General features: G+C 55.5%; 1 protein-coding gene across 5 annotated transcripts in view; it reads right to left on the bottom strand.

The window, feature by feature from the left end:
* Positions 1-18,775, bottom strand: part of Hdac4 (histone deacetylase 4) — a 257,766-nt gene extending 238,991 nt beyond the window's left edge. For 4 of the 5 annotated variants that reach the window (XM_071619494.1, XM_071619496.1, XM_071619495.1 and 1 more), the window contains exon 1: positions 18,012-18,097. The gene's annotated coding sequence lies outside the window, so the exon portion shown is untranslated. Of the gene's footprint in view, positions 1-18,011; positions 18,098-18,633 lie in introns of those variants that run through there. The other variant, XM_027951670.2, reaches the window with a different exon arrangement.
* Positions 18,776-19,560: the final 785 nt, after the last annotated feature.

Genomic DNA, 19,560 nt, shown 5'->3' with positions numbered 1-19,560 from the left:
GGCTTGGTTTTCAACAGGCTAGGAAGGAGGCAAATGTCAGACAACAGCGGTCACTGAGGAGGAACATCCCAGAATGGTCCCTCTGTCTAGCAGGTACCCTACTTGAACTGGGACACGGCCTCCTGCCCGTGAGCCTGCACCTCGTCCCAAGTCGATGGGAAAGCGGTGCCGCGGTCAGGCGTGACATCTCTGGGACTGTGCTTCTGGAGGAGACGGCAGGCAGGCCCAGGGTGGTCAGGACTGGAGAACACAAAAGCTTGGACAGACAGCACAGGGTGGGGCTGCCAGGCCCAATGAGGTGATGGCCTGGGCGAGCAGGGCTGAGTCCTGGGACGCTGCGCACACCGTCGCCCTGGCCGTGCCACGTGACCACTGTACCAACACAGGCCAGAGCTGTGGGGTCCTGTCCTCGCCCTCATTGGCAGGCCAGTACCTGGTTGCTAGCAGCCACCCCAGAGGTACTGGCTACCAGGCTATCAACAGGGGCCTGGGGGACCCACTCTCCTTTCAGAGACTCCTGCCCCAGGTAAAACAGCCTCTACAAACCAACTAGAAACACGCAGCCCTCTCTGCTGCCCTCACTGCTCCTCCTCCCCTTCCCAGGAGGGATGCCGCCAGGGAGCACATCTCCACTGTGACGGTTCTCAGTGGGGCACATAGTGGAAAAGTGAAACAAAGCCCCCAAAGCCCAAAACTCCTGGGATGGAGGACAGGAAGTGCAGAGAGCAGGAGTCCACGGAAGCTGGCTCCTCTGGTAGAGAGCACAGCCAGAGGAGCCAGCAATGCATCAGGGCCCCTCAGGGAGACAGAGGAAACGACCTGGGGTACGCTGCTGCCCTAACTCGGGCACAGGGTGGCTGTGAGGAGCTGGAACCTGAGAACAGAGGGGCCCACTTCAGGTGTGAGCCCCCGAACCCCAGCAGGCTGCCTGAGAGGAAACAGCAAGCATGCTGACATCTGAAATGCTCACACTGTCAGCGAACCAAAGTAGAAACGTCCCTTACACTGCAGTGCCCATTCAGCCCCCAGCCCCAGCATGTGCCCGCCTCTGGCAGGCCTCCAGCAGTTCCTAAAGGTCAGTCCCAAGCCAACCCCTCAAGGCCTGCTTCCTGCTGCCCAAGGGGAAGAGGCGAGGCCCTGGAGGGGCACAGAAGAGGAGCACTCTCTGGCCTCCCTTACCAGAGAGGCCTTGCACCCTAGCTCTAGATCCCCCATTCCAGACTGGCATGGCTGATGCTCCTCTAGGCCCAGATGCTCCCCTCCAGCTCACAGCCTGGTCTCCCTCGTTCTGTCTTTACACGCCGCTGGGCACCATCTCCAAGCATCCCTGGCAAGCCCCCGCTGGGCTAAGGAGCCTGCCTTGTTGAGGATCCTAAGGCCTCCAGGATGAGCCACTGGCTCATCCTCTCCACTTAAAATTCAAAGATACTCCAAAGGTCCTGCTGGAAGTGTGTGCCCTACACCACAGATTCTAGAGACAGCATGGGCACAAGGGTACCTGGGAACAAGGCTCAAGTAGCACCCACAGCCAAAACAGTAGGAAACTCCTCAGGACCAGGCTGTGAGGCAACTGTGGGGAGAAGAGGGCACAGACCTCAGGCTACAGCCCGTGACCTGTCCAGGAGCACCTGGCCTGGGGACAGGCATGACAAAGGAAGGTGGGAGCCAGGCCTGGGAACACCACACAGGCTGAGTCTCTACATGACCACTGGAGTTCAGAACTGGGACTTGATTCACTCAGGGAAGTAGAATGAACGGCACAGTCAGAACTGGGGATTTGGACATGATAAGGAAGGAGGAATGACACTCGAGTAGGCACAAGCGCTTCAAGACAGCACTGTCACGCTCGCCAAAGGTCTCCTTAAGTCACACACATGGGCATGTGTGCACGTGCTTGGTGTAATGTGTCTAATGCAATATCATGTTATTTAATATACTGCAATATATTATTAAATATATGTCTAATGTTTTGTTATACATGAAGTATTGGGGCTTTTTATTTTTTATAGCTATTTTGTTTATTTATTTTTTTTTTTAAATATGGTGCTGAGGATGGATCTCAGTGTGAAGCAAGCGCTCTACCACTGAGCTACAGCCCCAGCCCTGAAGTATTGTTATATAGTAAATATTCACATTATGTGAATACACATTATGCTTACTACATACCACATTTCTTTACCTGAATATACGATACACACACACATTTTCCTATGCATGCATGTAGTTACTGCATTTGTATGTTTGTCTCTTCCTGTATTTCCTTTTAGAATTAGCAAGTGTTTGTGTTCATTGTGGGACTGATAGCACTGTCTGTTCCAAGAACCACCTAGCTTTAAACACTCAGGCCACGCAGCTGTTGAAGGGGCATACAGTTCTGCAGGTGGAAAAGTTTCAGAGGCTGGCTGCGTGGCCACATGAACGTGCTCATGCTGGGCTGCACACCTATGTGGCTCAGACAGCAAGTTTGATGCCATGTTTCTTACCACCACTGAGAATTCTTTTAAATGCTAGTCACACACCCAAATCCAGTACACAGCCCAGTTGCTGGGCAATGTGACTTTTCACCTTTCTTTGCCCTACCATCACAGAGGCAAGGTGCTGTCCTCCCTCGCTGAGCCTTTAAATCCCACCTCAGAAAACAAGGCGATGCGCTGATTTAAATTTCCCAGCACAAGAAAACCACTTCCCACTCCTCTGCGGTCACCATCCAGCACAGCCTCCAGGATACGAAGGAGCAAATGTATGTTCACGTCCTGACTACCGACACGTCACCGTGGAGAGTGACCGCAGCACCCGCACGTGGCACACACACCAGGGACACTCAGGACACTCGTGGCAATGGTGCTGTCACCTGGACCAGGGCTGAGAGGCAATTTCATGGTGATGGGACAGTCCAGGGCTGAGCAGGGCACACTGCTCTCCTGCCTGCCTTTCTCCATCGCTCCGTCAGAAACGTGCCGCCAGCAGAGCTGCAGTGCAAGACCAAGGACTCTCAGCACATCGTTTTAGCATATTCTAAAAATGCAATTTACAGTTCAGCAATATCCTTTCCTTTTATGTAGTCACTACAACACAAATATGCCTCTTTGTTATTTCTAACTACATCTGCATGCAAAACACGCTCTGGCTAGGAAAATGTGAGTTCTGGGGAATCGAAGCCCATTTTTCAAATCTGAAAGAGACAGAGAAATGAAAAGAAAGGAAAAGGAGAAGATAAAGGTACATCTTATTCACATGCAAAAACATGTAAATGAGAGCTGACTTCATTTCCTCACCCTCAAACTGAAAATGATGTATGTAACTTGTCCCTAAGTGCTTCCAGAATTTCTATTTCAGCTCTGTGACTGTATTGTACAACAAAATCCATCTTCACCAAGTGCGCGTCGTTCACTCTGAGTGCCGAAGGAAATGTGAGCATCCTGAGCTGCATGACAAAGTGGCATTTTGGACGGGACAGGTATGTCTTCATGGCATGACCACATTGTGCACTACGGGATGTTTGGCAGCAACTCTACCTTCCACCCACTAGATGCTGTCACCATGACCCCCGCTGTGACAACCCAAACCCATCTCCTTCATCGCCAAATGCCCCTGGGGGAGGTCAGGGCAAAACTTACTGGGAATGAGCACACCCCCAAATAGACAGGCCTGTGTGACATGCGACGCCACTGCCCAGCTGTCCACAGCAACTAGCACCAAGACTGGCTCTGCACGCAGCATGCAGGACAGTGATAGGAACCATGCCACCCCTGCAAGGTACAGCCCCTGTTCCTCTCTCCTCCACAGTCACTCATCACAGATGCACACCACCACAGCCACCTGCCCAAGTGAGACAGGGCGCCAGGGCACGCACCACAGAGCAGATGAAAATCAGGCTCCCTAATTATCAAACTGCCACGGAATAAGCCAGGAATACCATTTTAAAAAATAATAATAAGAGAATTAATTGATTTTTTATTTGCTTGCATTTTTGATATTCAGCCTTTTCTTATCAGAGCAGTCATTAAAAAATGCTTCTATCATATATGCAAATTAAACTGTTAGTATTTTTCCCAGTTACAGTAACTGCTTACTTGCATTGCTGATCTATTTTTCCAATTTAGCTCCCTCAACATTAATACTATTGGAAATGCTTTAACAAAAGACACTCTTATGCAACACAGAGACAAGACTTCACCAACTACCTTTCTCATCACACAAGAGCAGAACCACCCATTAGTGACCACGCCAGAGAAGCAGGCCACCCCAAGCCTCAGTGCTCTTTCCTCTATGTGGGTCTCCCCAAGCAGAGTCGGGCCAGGGAAAGCCAGGCCACCAGCAGCAAGGTTCTTCTTCATCTCTCCGAGATGTGCTTCTGCCGCTCCCACATCCAGGCTGGGCGGCCAGGTTCTCTCTGGCGGTACATAATCTGATTCCCCAGGTCCCAGTGCCCAGGAGGCATGTGGTGTCCCATGCCACACCCTGGCTGCAGCCCAGGCGGCACAGGGAAGTGTCTACCCCACTACAGGCCTGCACTGCCCCTCACCAGCAGAGAGGCCCTGGCCCTGCTCTGCATCCCATGTCTCCCCATAAAGGGAGCTGTCCCTGAGTGGGCCCTGGCCAGTCACAAACTTCAGGGTGGCGGTATGACAATTTGTGAGCCAACTGTGAGTTCAGAATCCGAAAGATGAATAGAAATGCTGCCTGATAGGAGACGAAGGCAGGCCTAGAGCACAGATCCAACTGCACGCCAGTGGACAGAACAGGTGCTTCACACCTGCCCGGCTCCTCCAAGAACTGGTAGAAACCCACGGCGAGTGCAGAGTCCCAGAGAACCAACAAAGACAGGTTCACTTTCCAAATCCAGTAAGCTTAAAGAGGGCCTCTCGCCATCAATCACGACTGACTCCTCCCTGCTCCGGGCAAGAGTCGGCAAGGCCGCCAACCCAGCAGCTGAAACGCCACTCACACAAGCGGGCACCCAGGGGCTGAGCTGGCCGGCAGCCCACGCCCTGACCCAGCTCAGGCACTCTCCTGAATGGATCCATGCAGGGGGTCAGCCGAGACTCTGCCAAGAATGAGACTCAGGTGTGAAGCAGATCTGAGAATGCAGACGGCATGATGGTCAGCAGCACAATCCTGCAGAAGGCCCAGCATCCTGGGGAGAAGCACCAATGGAGGCCGAGGAGACGTGAGCACTAGCCACACAGAAAAGAAGGAAGCTCATGACAGGAGCCTGAGGGGAGGGCCCTGGGAATGTGCAGACTCGGCGTCTGAGGTCACTCACCAGACTGCTGTGGCTGGGTCTCAGGGCACAGTTCTCTCCTCACCAGTGGGAAGCCTTCCCGGAAACTGAACAGGAAACAGCCTGTGGGTATCCCTCACCCACTCTGCCAAGGGCCTACTGCTTGCCAAGTCAGGGCTGAGATGCCTACCCTGACTCCCCCCGTCAGGCAGTCTTAATCTGGGACACCCGATGGGCTCCTAAGATATCCCTTAAATTCTATGCAAAATGGCATTTTTAAGTGTCTTTTTTGCATGGGGAAATGTATGATAACAGAAGACCATCCACCTCGGAAGGAGCAGGTGCTCGACTGCAATGGCGGGCTGAGCGTCTCAGACCCACTCCCAGGGCTCCCTCCCTGCTCTCCACTCTGAAGCGCCAGCTGGTATTAAAGATAATATTTTAACAATATGATGGCTTAAACAAGACCTGAATTCTTTAGTCTTTGGACCAAGGACCAGGAAGTGGGCTCCACTGTGTTCTCCCAGGCCCCAGTACTGATTTGGGTGGGCCAGGTCAAGAGCCAGTGAGTCAGGACATAAGGGAACAGAAGTGCAAAGTGTCAGCCCCACACACAGGGGCCAAGCTTGGGAGGGAGGGCCCGGTCCACACTTCCCTCCTCCTCCTACTCTCTCACAGGCCAGGCAGCTCAACCTCATGCTGGTCTCCTGTGCACTGCTGTGGCTGGAGCCCCAGCCCCCGCCTGCCTGGGGAGGACACCCTCCCTCTGGCTCTCCTCGGCCTGAGAAAGGCCCTCATCCTTATCTGCCCTTCCTGATGCCCTCCTGCCTCCTTCACACCATGGAGTATGAAGAATGTGTTCTCAGCCAAGCGCGGTAGCACACTCCTATAATCCAATGACTCGGGAGGGTGGAGCAAGAGGATCACAAGTTCAAAGCCAACCTCAGCAAAGGCAAGGGGCTAAGCAACTGAGTGAGAAGCTGCGTATAAATAAAATACAAAATAGGGCTGGGGATGGCTCAGTGGTCAAGTGTCCCCGAATTTAATCCCCGGTACCAAAAGCAAACAAAAAAAGAATGTGCTCTTTTCTACTGGGTACACTGGGGGATGGGGCAGGGGGCGGCCATAAGTGGAGGAAGCACTCCCACCAAGTTGCCCACAAGGCCTAAAGGAGAGCGGGAACCTGGAAGCCCTCCTCCCAGCTCAGCAGTGAGGAACTCTGCCCTCCCATCACCAGGCAAAGCTGAAAGGCAGGAAAGGGGGTGGGTGACCACGTGAAGCTCCACCTCAGGCCCACGGGCTGCCTGTGCACCTGACCCCGGGCACACCACACTGCAGGCCCCAGAGCACACCAGAACACACAGCTCAGTGGCCCAAGAGCACACCTGTGCCTGCCTCAACACAAAGACCCCACTGCTAGGGGCCTCAGAAGGACAAGGAGACACAACAGGCTGCTGCCCCTGTGGCCTCACCCATCAGTCCTCACAACTCAGAGACCAGGCAGCCAGAAAATGGCCACGCCAGTGCCAAGGAGTCAGGGAGGCTGGACGCACATGGTCTGTCACTACAGACTCGGAAGGGAGCCAGCAAGCCGGCCAGAAGAGGCGGCCGGAACACTCTCCTGGAACTCTGCACTCCAGCGGCTCCAGGCAGGTCCAAGGCAAGAGGCAACAGAGGCCCAGAGCAGGAGAGTCAAGGGGGGCCCAAAATGCAGCCAGCCCCAGGACGCATGCAGACTGGGCCCAACCAGAAGCACTCTGAAGGTGAGGCAGAGCCTGGGGACAGGTTCTCGCGCTCTTCTATACCATGCTACATTGTGACTGGGTCAAGCAGCCACTTCTGAGCGGTGCTGCAGGATCGCCATCAGGCATTTGTCTTAGTTTCCCAGCATCCATCAAATCCAAGTGCAGATGTGGCCTGGAAGTTTATCCTGAGCAGCCGGTGAGGTCTGAGCACAAACCTGGACTCAACAAGTTCTTGTGAGCTGCAGCCTGTGGGTGAGGTGCACTGAAGCCACCCAGGCCCCCAGCTCTCTCCCTCCTGGCTGCCCACCCCTGGGCTAACAAGGACCCCCCAGTGGCTGTGCTCCTCTCCCTGGTACCATCTCTTTTCAGTAAGAGCCCATTATCTCTCTTGCTCCGGTTTCCTTTTTCAGCCCCCTCTGTGCCTGTGACCTTAACTCCTGCTGTGCCACTGCCATGGCGGTGTCCTAGGCTTGGGCCTGATCCAGCTCTGAGCAGCCTCTGCGGGCCAGGGTTCCTACCTCCAGTTCTCACACCTCTCCGGCCTGTGCCCACTCAGCCTTGCTCTGCTCTTCCCTGGTGTGGCACCCACCCCAACATTCTGCAGCTCTCCTGTCTCACCTTCAGGGCCCTGCAGGGGTGGGCCCAGCCCAAGCATCCTAGGGACTGACTGCACTGTGTGCATACGTCTACCTGTAAGCATTTGTATATGGTCCTCTGTGTGCATGTGCTGTGCTCAGTGTGCACGTACGGAGGAGAGGGCTATATTCCCAGAGCTGTCACACTTGGGCCACACACAACTCAGGCCGGACAAGAATCCTGCCACTCGTTATAGATAGGAAAGCTGAGGCTGGAGAGGCTGAGTGAAGGCCAGAAGACCGCTCCACGCAGCTGTACTGGGATACTCCCCCCGGCCACCGTGGAGGGTCCAGCCCCCCCTCACCACTGGGCATTCCTGACCCACAGTGTACCTCTCAGTGGGTCCTGCCCTTCCTACCTGGGGCAGACACTTGTTCTGTAAATCCCAGCTGAGAGGAAAAGGCATAGACTCAGAACAGCTGTCAGCTCAAATCCATGACCCCCACCACTGACCTATTCACACGTGCAGCTTGCTCAACGGTCAGATGGAAGAAAGACTGCCCAAGCACACAGGGTAGCAGACCACAGGAGGCACAGTGCCCAGCAGAACATGGCGAGGTGAGTGGGGCACAGCGCTGGGAGCCTAGGGAGGGCAGATGCTAGCAGCTGCAGGGCTGAGCCCCTGGCCTCGCGGTGCTGCTCAGTCTGGACAACAACCCTGAGACAAATCCTCACATCTACTCTGCAGGCGAGCAGACCAAGGCAGTGGGCTGGACAACTGACGGACCTCGGAGGGGCACAAAGCCCAGACTATGAAGCCCTTCAGTTTGATCCCAAAGCATATTCCTTCCAATGCATCCCTCAACTGCAGGGAAATGGACGGGAATGCTGGGGCTTCCATAGAACCCAGGCCTGAGCCATTTTGCACTTGCCTTCTCAGGAGGAACTCAGCTCCTGCCCACCACTGCACGAGGTGCAAGAACCCGTGTGTGACCAGCCCTTCTCCAGAGTACCCCTGGACAACAGATGGTATTACCTGGGGGCTTGGCCAGAGGGCAGCTGAGCTAGTCAGCCATGAAGTCCTGCCCTCCAGACACCCCCCAGCCAGGGTCCCCGCCCTCTTCCACCCTCTGTTTGCGCAGAGTCCCAGCCCTGCACCCCACCTCACTGCAGCCAGCCAGGACTCCATGCCACAGCCTCCTCCCACCCCACGGCACCACACCCCCCCCAGAGGCCTTTGCCAAGGTCAAATGCATCCCCCAGTCAATAGCAGAAGCAAGAATAGATGAGCTTCTAAGGCCTTTGTAACTTTGCAAATGGTCATTTTAGCCACATGTCCCTGACTCCTAAGGACCAGGAGCAGTAAGAGGCGCATGGAGGCTGATGCGCCCTAGCCTTCACTGAGGGAGGGGGGTCCAGCCCCTCCAGTCCTCATTGAGTGGCTCTCATCCAGGGACAGGGACATTCTCCTTCAGAGGGTGGCACAGGATTCTGACAGACAAAGACAGTGAAGCATTTGGGGACAGGCCAGTGACACAGAGCTCACACGAAGGACTGCTCCCAAACTGCAGCTGGGTATCACAGAGTGAGCTTCACAGAGGACACTGGCAGCCAACTTCCCCTCTGCACCTCCTCCCCTTCCCTGTCCTTCCAGAGAGCAGCGAGCCCCACTGCAGGAAGCCAATGCCCAGGCAGCTCCCAGCAGGCTTATGGGAAGCACCCCAGCACCGGCACACAGGATGAGCCACACGGCACACACTATGCCCATGGCCACAAGGACAGGCTCAGAAGTGGCTGTGCAACTGAAGCCAGACCAAGCAGGGTGTCTGAGACTCGACTGAAACAAAGACACTCTGTCCTGGTGGGCAGGAGCCAGCAGGTGCGCCACCCGGGAGCAGCTGGCAGGGCCCTCAAGCACATGGAGCTGATTCCCCCAACAGAGGGCACAGAAACAAGCCTCTGGGGACACTGTGGAAGAGCTGGATCAGGCCCTGCCTGAAAACTTCCTCCATCTGCATTTTCTGGAAAAGCAAGACAGTCAGTTTCCTCGAGTGTGCAGCCTTCCCGGCCCTGCCACAGAGAGACCCTATCTGATGGAAAGCTACCAGAAATACATCCCTGCTCGACATGCAGAGCTACCCTCGAAAAATCTCCTTACTGTACCTTCTCCACAATCCCAGGGGACATCACCTGGTCCTCTGCACCCATGCGCAGGAGTCCCCTGGTCTTACAGTCAACCTGCCCTGAGCACCTGCCCCACAGCTCCATCTGTGGAGAAGCTATGTCTGCAGGGGCTCCACAAAACCCCTACCTCCTCTTGCCCTCAGTCCTCAGTCCTTCACAGCCCTCCATGGGGTCAGTGCTCCTCACAGTGCCACCAGGAGAGGCAACACATCCACACAGCTTCCCTCAGGTCACCGCTGCCACACAATACCATAAGGACAGCCAGACGCGCACTGGCACTCTGGCTAGGGCTCCTGCAAAGGAGCACAGTGAAGAGCAGGCAGAACCCCCCCCCGGGGGGGGCGGGCAAGAAGCCTCTGCAGCTAGACCTGCAGCCTACAGCCACTTCCCCCAGAGCGCCCGCTTCCAGACACTAGCAAGCAGACAGGCAGCAGAGGCCTGGCCATTTGCATAGCCCTCCTCGGGGCCAGGGACTTCAGCACCACTGGCCAAGGTACAAATCACATCATGGCCAAGAAGCAATTCAGACGCACCCTGGCAGTGTGTCCACAGTTGTGGGCCAGTGGCTAGCCATGCACCCTGGCACCCAAAGAAAGATGGTGTTCTGCATGCAGTTTAACAGTGTGCTTCTGAGCTTCCAAGACTTGATATCTGAGATAGGAAAGAGTCCCTGAGAGAAGAGACAGACCTGTTCTTCTTCTCAAGGGGTACAAAGGTCCTGCAGGAAGGCCCTGCCCCGGCTGCGACTCCAGCAGACACAGAGATGCCCTGGGCTGGCACAGGACCTCAGCAGTCCTGCAGGTGCGTCAAAGGCAAGGTGACAACATGCCCCTTGCAGATGGCACACTGTTTCCCACTCCACCAGAGACCTGCTGGCAGAGGAGGAGTGAGCGACAGGGGTGTGGGGAGCCGGGACTCGGGAGAGGCCAGCGGCTCAGCAGCTCCCCTGGGCCTTGCCTCCCTCATCCAGCTCACAGATGGGGACACTGGGTGCACAGGCCAGACAATGGCAGCCAGGCTGAGCCAAGACATGAAACCGGGACTGGCTTTGGTCTGATTCAACATCCACACTCTGTCCCCAACACCCAAATATGTTCCCAAAGATATGTTCCCAAAGAATGGGGATGGTTACCACCTACCATAACCTTTTCAGTACAAATTTTATAGCAGAGAGGGTCTAGTCCACCAGAGCACTTCCCAACCATTTCTTCATGATTTCCTTTCAGAGTTCACAGGGGTCGAGGACCAACCCTCAAGAACATGGTCATGCTGTCGGCTAACTAAGAATACATGTCCCACCATGTGACTCACAGGCCCTGGTAGCCAATTCCAGCTCCCCCTCAGGATCCACAGCCGGAAGCTGAAATGGGGGCCACAGGTGAGTGAGTCCTCAAGGGCCACAGGCTACAGGGAACCTCAGGTCCCAGGAACTCTGGCCACACTCTGCCCACCTGCTAGGGTCAAACAATGCAGGGCCAGCAGTTATGGCCCATGGTGTTGGACTCTAAAGTAGAGAACCAATGGCCGGGGAAGACTGGTTGGTCCTTACAGAAAGTCTTCTCTGCTGGCTCCCAGCAGAATTCAGTCATGGAAAGTCGCTTTAAGGGTCCCAGAGGATGCTCTCAGCAGCACCGCCTGAGGGAAGGCAATGGCCACCACCCAGGGGACCAGCCTTGGAGCCACCTGGACCCTCCCCGCCCCAGCATGAGCAGCCCCTGCCTTGTGCCACAAGCCAGCCACACACTCGGGGAGGGCCGAGCCACACCACAGGCACCTGAGAGCCTCTGGCAGGTGCCAGGCAGTGCTGCTCAACCCAGACAGACGAGGCACAGCACCCAGGAGAGCCAGGCACCGACACTCCTTTGCACCTCGGCTAGACCAAGCGCACGCACACCAGCCTTCCTGAGGGCCGCGCCGGCTGGGCCCGCACTGGCACTCCAGTCTGGAGGCCGCAGGCTTCACAGCCTCTGCAGCCCGCCATGGCTCTGCTCACAAGGACCGCAGTCCTCCCAGCAGTGCCCCCGGCCTTTGCCTGCCCTGCCCTGCCCTGCCCTTCTCTTCCTCAGCTGGCCTGGCCCCCACTGCCACGCCTACTGAGCCCTGCAGCCTCCTAGCTTCTCCCCTCACACCTTCCACAGCCCTGGCCCAGGACGGCAGCCAGCACGCACCTCCACGTGTGCTTCCTCTTCCTGCTCTGTTCCCCCAGACCCATGCCTTTGAGGGACAGCGGGGGTCCTCCTGATCAAGCCCACAGCTACCTGCCCTCCACTGTGCTGGCCACAGAGCAGGTGTTCCCTGGAGTCCCAGCCCACAAGAAAGCCAGCACCTGGGCTTGTGTGCAGGATGAGTATTTACAAAGCAATAACTGGTCTTCAGAAATACTTAGGAACTCAGCCCCAAGGACACTCAGCACCAAAGAGAGGCCAGGGCCACAGGGGTCGCAGAAACTTCATTTCAAAAAGAACCACTCCAGCAAATAGCCATAACCATAACCATGATGACAGTGCTCCCAAGGGAAATGCAAGTCCATCCTGGGGCCAGCACTCCCCCGGGAATGCTGGTTCAGGCTTCCAGGCCTTAAGGAATGATTTATTGTTTCAAGATTAAACATCAATCCAACAAAAGCACTTGACTCACACAGGCAGGAGACTTCATAAACAATAGTAAACAAAGTCTAACATTCACATTTTAAACAGACCAGATTCCAAAATGTTTATACACACAGCCATAGGAAGGTGCCATATGAAAATCATGGCGTTAAATAAGAAATGATCAAATTAACTACAGATTGAAGCAAGCAGAGGAAATGGCTGTAGTAGGAGTGTAGCTCACCACCCTGCACACTGTAGCTGGCCGGGCCACCCAAGGACGGCCGCGCACCCCCTGCCCTGCCGTGGCCCTGTGCCCCTTGACAGCAGGGAAGCCCTCCCACCACGCCTCGCAGCATCCCAGAACCCACTTCATACCTACCCATGGCATCTACTTACAGCACGCAAACTCCAGAATCAGGACCAGAAGTTCCCAGATGTGGGAGAGAGGGGTCAGGAAACAGGCAAGTCCAAAGCACAAGCAGAGACCCACGGGGCTGCGGCCGGAGCGGCCCTTGCCTGGCCAGACCGTCATCCCCAAGCACCTGCACTACCAGGCACTAGCTGCGAGCCAGGCACAGGGCTCGAGGCCCCTCAGCTAGCACAACAGCTGACCCTAACAACTATCACAATGAGCTACTGAAATGGCACAAATGGATCCTGTTGAGAAGGACTAGGAAAGCTGTTAGACTAAGATGAACAAGAGACCAAAGCACAGCATAATTGAGGGTCTGGGGAAGACAGACACAAAGGGAGGTAGCTCAAGAAAAGGAAGCAGTATGTGTAAAGGCCCTGGGGCCATATCGAGTATAGGGCAGCAAAGGCAATAGGAATTATATATAGGGGCTAAAACTCAGCAGACAGGGCGAGTACCAGCCAGTGAGGCTGGTAAGCCAGACACTAGGATCAGGCCAGCTTTTAGGGATCCTCAGGATCCTAAGAACAAGGGGAAGCCTTGATAGAATTTCTTGTAAGAAAAGGTAGGTATGAACATGATTTGGGAGAAGCCATTTAGGAAACATTTTTGCATGGACTACGCCAGAGCAGCCCATACCCAGGAGGACAGCCCCCACCTCGGAGAGTTCATGAGGGACTCAGCAACAAACACCCTTGGGATTCTTCTAACACTAACAATTTAAATGCAACAAATTGGTTTCTTTTGTAAATAATGGGGATGAAACATACTTCCCCATAAGGAAAATATCAATTTTTAAAAACTATTATCATTATTAAAAAGTAATACGTGCTTACTACAAAAAAACTGTATGCAATATAAATATACAAAAAGACAATGAAAGTCCCTTATGGCCTATTTCCCTGAAACCCCAAAGGGCCACCATTATCACATCAGAGACCCAAGGACTTACAACCAGGAGGCCTGGATGCAGACTGTGCTGGGCCCACTATTTTTTTCCTAACACCTGCATCGTCTGCCCGTCTGTGCCCGGGGGACTCCATAGCACAGTGACGTCAAGCATGTTCGTCAAGCATCGCTTCTATAAAAGGTCTGGCCTATATCCTGCACATACGAGGTGTCTATGCATTTATTACACTCTTCCATTAGAATAAGTTCAAAAGGCAGAGCTGCTGGGAGGAGAGAACTACCATTTTAAAATGTGACATAAAACTACGGTTAATCCCAGCAGCTCAGGACACTAAGACAGGAGAATCGCAAGTTCAAAGCCAGCCTTAGCAATGGCGATGTGCTAAGCAACTCAGTGAGACCCTGTCTCTAAATAAAATACAAAATGGGGCTGGGGATGTGGCTCAGTGTTCCAGTGCCCCTGAGCTCAATCCCCCCTACCAAAAAAGAAAATTTTACAGACAGCACTCAGGTGATTATTACACTTTACATAACAATATACACAAGTCTCTCCAGAGAGCAAGTAATATTAAACAACCAACACTCCTGAGCTTACCATGTGCTAGATCCTATTCAAAGCAACTGCCCTACAGTGACTTATTCAACCCGAGGAGCCCTGTGTGGAAGAGGACTGACCCGGGAGCAGGCCAGCCTTCTCTTGTCAGCCCTGGAGAGTGAGCATCTAGCCTCTGCTCCCCTTCCATACTGGTCTACGAAGGCGCTTTCCTTACTATTGGAGTCATAAAGGCATAACAGGTTGCCTATTTTCTCTCTCATTACCTCTGAACCTTGCTTTCAGGAAGCCTTCTGCCACACAGGCTTGGTTTTGCTTCCCTTTGTTTGCCGGGATGGAACCCAGGGCCTCACACATACTAGGCAAGCATTCTACCCCGGCCAGCCGGCAGTTGTTTGTTTGTTTGTTTGTTTTAATTATATGTTAACTCTGTTGTTATTTTCTCTTAAGTCTTCTGGTTTGGTTTTAGGATAAGAATAGATTAATCGGCAGTTTTTCAAACTTTTTGGCCTTTAAATGTGTTATTTTTCAATAAAAATCCTCCAAGGTAATTGACAGAAGAATCAGCAAACTAAGCCTCTCAGGTTAAAATGGATGAGGAGCACCAGCCACCTTCCACCCCCACTTTCCGGAGACAGCCTGGGGGCTTCTCAGGAAGAGATCCCAGGTGGAACACAACCGCCTCTGGGCCGCCTGGGTTTAAGGGGCTTGGGAGGTTGTTTGTTTTTGCTAGGGATGAATCAGCTCCACACAAGTGCCCCACCACTGCTCTGCACCACCAGCCTACACCGCTAAGATACCTTCCAGTCCTAGGCCGCCTGAGTCTAACTAACCTAAGAGTGCGGGAAAGCCAAAATGACTTCTCAGACCCTAGGAAACAGGGTTAGCCATGATAGCTCCAGGGCAGCCAAGCTCTGTACCCAAAAGCCATTCCAAACCATCTTCTCAAAGAGGCCATTCTTGCCCCCACATCTCAACAACACTCAAGACCACCTCTGGCCCAGAAGCAGGGGCAGGAGGAGAGGGGGTGGACCACTGGGACTTAACACAGCGAGGAGTACCAGGACTCCACTCTAAGCTTCTGTCAGGCTTCTCCTCTCACGCTGGTCACAGCCGTGCCCACCTCTCATGACCGTGGGCAGCAATAAAAAGACTTGGATGGCAAATGCTTAAAACAACAGCATGTGGCCTCAATTAGGTGCTCATTAGTGCTAGCTACTGATTTATGTGACAAGCACTAGTATTATCACTTCCCTGCTCCAGGAAAGATGAGGCTAAAGAGAGTTCCCTAACCCTAACCCACAGTTAGGTGGAATTAGATGGAGGGTCACAGTGGAGGCCACCTGCCTTCCAGGAAATGAGGAGGTGGAGGCAGGGAGGTACACAGCCACGGGCCACCCCTAAGCAGGGCCTGAGAGCAGATATTGACCTCTGACGGGAACACAAATGAGCAGGCTCTGTGGCCCTCATTCCCCACAGATGACTCAAGTGTGGCAACCCTACACACGGGCTTTCACCTGACGTGAACCACAAGGTACTTCTCCCTGCTCTAGATCAAGGCCAAATGCCCGGAGCCATTATGCTGCAAGACACATGCTGGCCACCAGACACCAAAAATAAAAGCCCCTCCAAAACTATCTTCCCAGACCCCCCCCCCGGGACAGACTGGGGGCCCCTACAAACGGGCACTCTCTCTCCCTGGCTAAGGACTCTGGTCTGAAGAGTGAGAGCCCCCAGCTCACAGCAGCAGCAGCTATCCCTCACCCTCCATCTCCCCACTCCCTACATCAGGTAGTCACACTGCTCAGGCAGCTCCAGAGCCAGGAGAGCCAGCCGTTTTCAATAGAGAACAGCATGGATGAGTTCTACAGGAGCCATGAAATCTTCTGCTCCGGCAATTAGGACGGCACAAAGTCGCCTTTCCTTTGGTGCCACCCCCAACATCAAAGGATGGGAATTCAAAGCCATTCATGCTGCATTGAAACCTCACAATGAAGCTGGAAAATGGAAGTCGATTACTGGGCATAAATATGCAGTAGTTAAAAGGAAAGAGTTATAACAAAATTAAACTGCAGCAGCCCCACAATGTGTGGAAACTTCCAGCACTGGAGTCTTTCTGGCAAGCACCGGGAGGACACCCTGAATGCTCACAGGCCTGGCGGCTGGAGCTGTACACGGCCAGGGTGCCATGTTGTCTTGTCCACCTTGTAGAGCAGCAGCCTCTGCGAACGTGGCATCTGGGGCTGACCACAGAACATCCTCCCTGACGAGGGCTGCTTTGGTCACATTTGTCCTTGGTCCCTAGGCCTTCCAGGCCTCTGTGCATCCAGCCATCTTCCCTCCAAGCTGCTCCAGGATCCCCAGGGGCACTCTGCCACCAGCTCCCTTGTAGGAGAAAGCAAAAACCCTAAGAGGGCAGTGCTCCATCTGCCTGCCCAGCAAACCCTGCCTCTTTCTGATTGATCACTGCTCTCTTTAGGAAGGTATCTGATCTCCCAAAGAAAAACCCAGAACACAGAAAGCTATACAAGTCTTACACTGTGTCAGGGTGTGTGTTTTTAAGGCATGAAAATACTTCCCTCCCACACAAACCGGAGTTCTTCTGGGGAAAGATGCCACAGATCCCAGGAAGGAGAATATCTGGGAAAGCTGATCAGTCTTAAAAATAGATAGCTGAACCCAGACTAGAATTCACAGGAGCTACCTGAAAAAAATTAAATCTCACATATTTTTGATATCCAGAACTCCATTCTGATGAAACTTCTAACTGGGTGGCATTTTGCATTTCCAATTATAATAGAGTAATCGTGTTGCCATAGTGACTGCAAGATTCTGCAATAACTTTTGTTGCCTTGTAACTGCTATAGTGTATATTTGTGTACTAGCAGCTGAGTTTTCTTAATTCAATCTTCCTGCCTCTCCTCCACCACCACCACCACCACCACCACCACCTTTCCTGGCTGGATTCTGAAGCCACCACACCAGCTTTCATTAGGCCGTCCCTAAAATAATGCACGGAATTATCAGAAGCAATTAGAACTCCAGGCAACCACGATCTTATTACCGAAGAAAAAGCGAAACCAGGTCAGGGTGCAAGCCGCCAGCATCCCCCCCGGACTCCCGGGCCAGGCTGTACTCAGGTTTACTCCCAGGCCTTAAATGCTTAGGTGGTTTGTGGGAACCGGCGGAAAAGCCTGACTAGAGCAAAGCGGGCAGGCAAAGTGACTACACAGGCCTTTCCTCCCTCCCCGAGCAGGCAGAGCTCTCAGCAAGCAATTAGGTAGGTCTCTACAGTAATGCAATTAGGATTTAGTTAAGAAAGTCATTAGTTCTAAAATAACTTAAGTTTAATTTCTGCAACGCTTTATTTGAAAATTGTGTCACAGCAGGTCAATTTACAGCATGCAATAAAGAGCACACTCCTATCAGCGGCTGCAAGTTATTACAAATTTTCGACGTGCATTAAGGAGTGCACGGGCCCACCCCCGGCCTCCCCGACCGGCACGCGCGGGCTCCCGCTCCGGGGCCACACACACACCCGCGTCCCCGTAAACACCGGCGCCGCGCGTTTCGCAACGCCGCGGGTCCCGCGGGCGGCCGGGCCGAGCCGCGGCCCCCGCCCCGGCGCCGAGGGGCGTTTTCCGCAAACTCACACGTCCGTCTGACAAAGTTACATAAACGCTGGGCCGGCGCCCCCGCCCGCCCGCGCCCACCTGCGCCGCTGGCCGCGCAGGCCGCCCCGCCCGCGGCGCGCGGGCCCAGGCCGGCCGCGGGGCGGCGTCCACCTGCCGCGGCGGGCGTGCGCGGCGCTGCTTACCGGCGGCGGCTGCCTCTAGCCCCGCTCGGGCGCTGAGAGCCGCATCTCCTCAGCCTGCGCCGCCACCGCCGGCGGGCGGGCGGGCGGCTCGGGCGGCGACGGCGACGCGGGCGCGCGGAGCGGGCCGGGCGGGAGGGCGCGGGCGGGCGCACGGGCTCGGGCTCGGGCGGCGGCGGGGACCGTGCTCCGCGGCGGCGGCCCCACAACCTCCCCTCCTCATTCACAAAAAATTGACCCACGTTGAACCATGATGCTGCTCCCCCCTCCAGCACCGAGCCGCGCGGGGATAGGCCGCGCCCGACGCCTGTCAGTCGCCCCAGCCCCGCCCCTCCCGCCGGCGGCCCGCCAGCCATTGGCTGCGGCGGCTTTGCGTCACCTCCCCTCGCGGGCCCCGCCCCCTCCCGGTTTCTAATGAAGAGCGCGTCAATTACGGTTCGGCCCAGCCCCCGGGCACCCTGATGCCCTTCCATTGGTCAGCGGGGCCTGTGCCCGCCCTGCGTCAGCCCAACCGTCGGCCCCAAGCCCCGATCCCCGTACAGAGGCTCCACCTCTGCCCGCCTTCCCGCACATATCCACGACCCCATTGGCTCCCGGCGCTGTCAATTTAGGGGGCGGGGCGTACCGGAGGACGCTCCAGGCGCCAGTGCCGGGCGCTTCGCAATGTAGAAAGCGGAGGGAGCCGGGGCGGATACTGACTGGAAACCGGGCCTCAGCCGTAGCCAACCTCAGTTGGCAGCCTGCAGCGCTACCACTGATCAGAACCGCGCGCCCACGCAGCTGGCTAGTGCTCGGAGGGGGCGCAGAGACGCGCGGGCTGAGGCAGGGGGCTGGCCAGGCCCTGCCGCAGCCTCCATCTTGGGCACGGGCGCAGGTCACGTGGGCTGCGTGCTGGGGACGCAGGGACCGGGGCGAGTGCGCAGGCGCGGCGGCCCCGCCCTGCCTCGGGGCGGCCGCAGGGCCCCGGGTGCGGCCGGGGCTGTTTGGCGGGGCTGGGACCGGAGCGGGAACGCGGGCCGGGCAGGCGCGGGCTGGCCTCGCTCGTCCGTCGCCGCGTTCCCGAGGTCCGGGAGCGCGCTTCGAGGCGGCGCTCGGCCCTCTGCAGGCCGGGGCCCAGCGCCTGAGGTTGCCTCGGAGCGCGGGAGGGCGTGATCCCGGCGCCCTCCTGGCGGCTTGGGCCGCGGTCGCCCAGAGCGAGTGACCGGAACCCGCCTTCTGGCGGGGAGCCCCCGGGCCGTGCGGTGCCGGGCCTCGGCCTCTGCGCAGTCGGTAGGCCTCGTGGCCCCACGAGAAAGCTGTAGTTGTGGGCACAAATACAGCTTGCAAGGTGATGTGCAGCTCTCCGTTACTGTAACTGCCCCCAAGTGACCATCTCGGGGCTTTGCTCGTGGTAAGAAAGCTCTAGGACAGTTCAGCCTCCCAGCCGAGGGTGGAGAAATGCCCACCAGAGAGGTCGTCACGCCCAGGGAGAAGGCGCACTGTCACCTACTCATGGAGTGAAGCAGCGTCGGCAGCCAGCAACGTTTAGATGACAAAATCAAGAGTCAAGATT

The sequence above is a fragment of the Marmota flaviventris genome, chromosome 11 (assembly GCF_047511675.1).
Source record: "Marmota flaviventris isolate mMarFla1 chromosome 11, mMarFla1.hap1, whole genome shotgun sequence".
Classification (NCBI taxonomy): Eukaryota; Metazoa; Chordata; class Mammalia; order Rodentia; family Sciuridae; genus Marmota; species Marmota flaviventris.
Note: the sequence above shows the minus strand (reverse complement) of the source record. Positions and strands in the feature narration are given on the sequence as shown.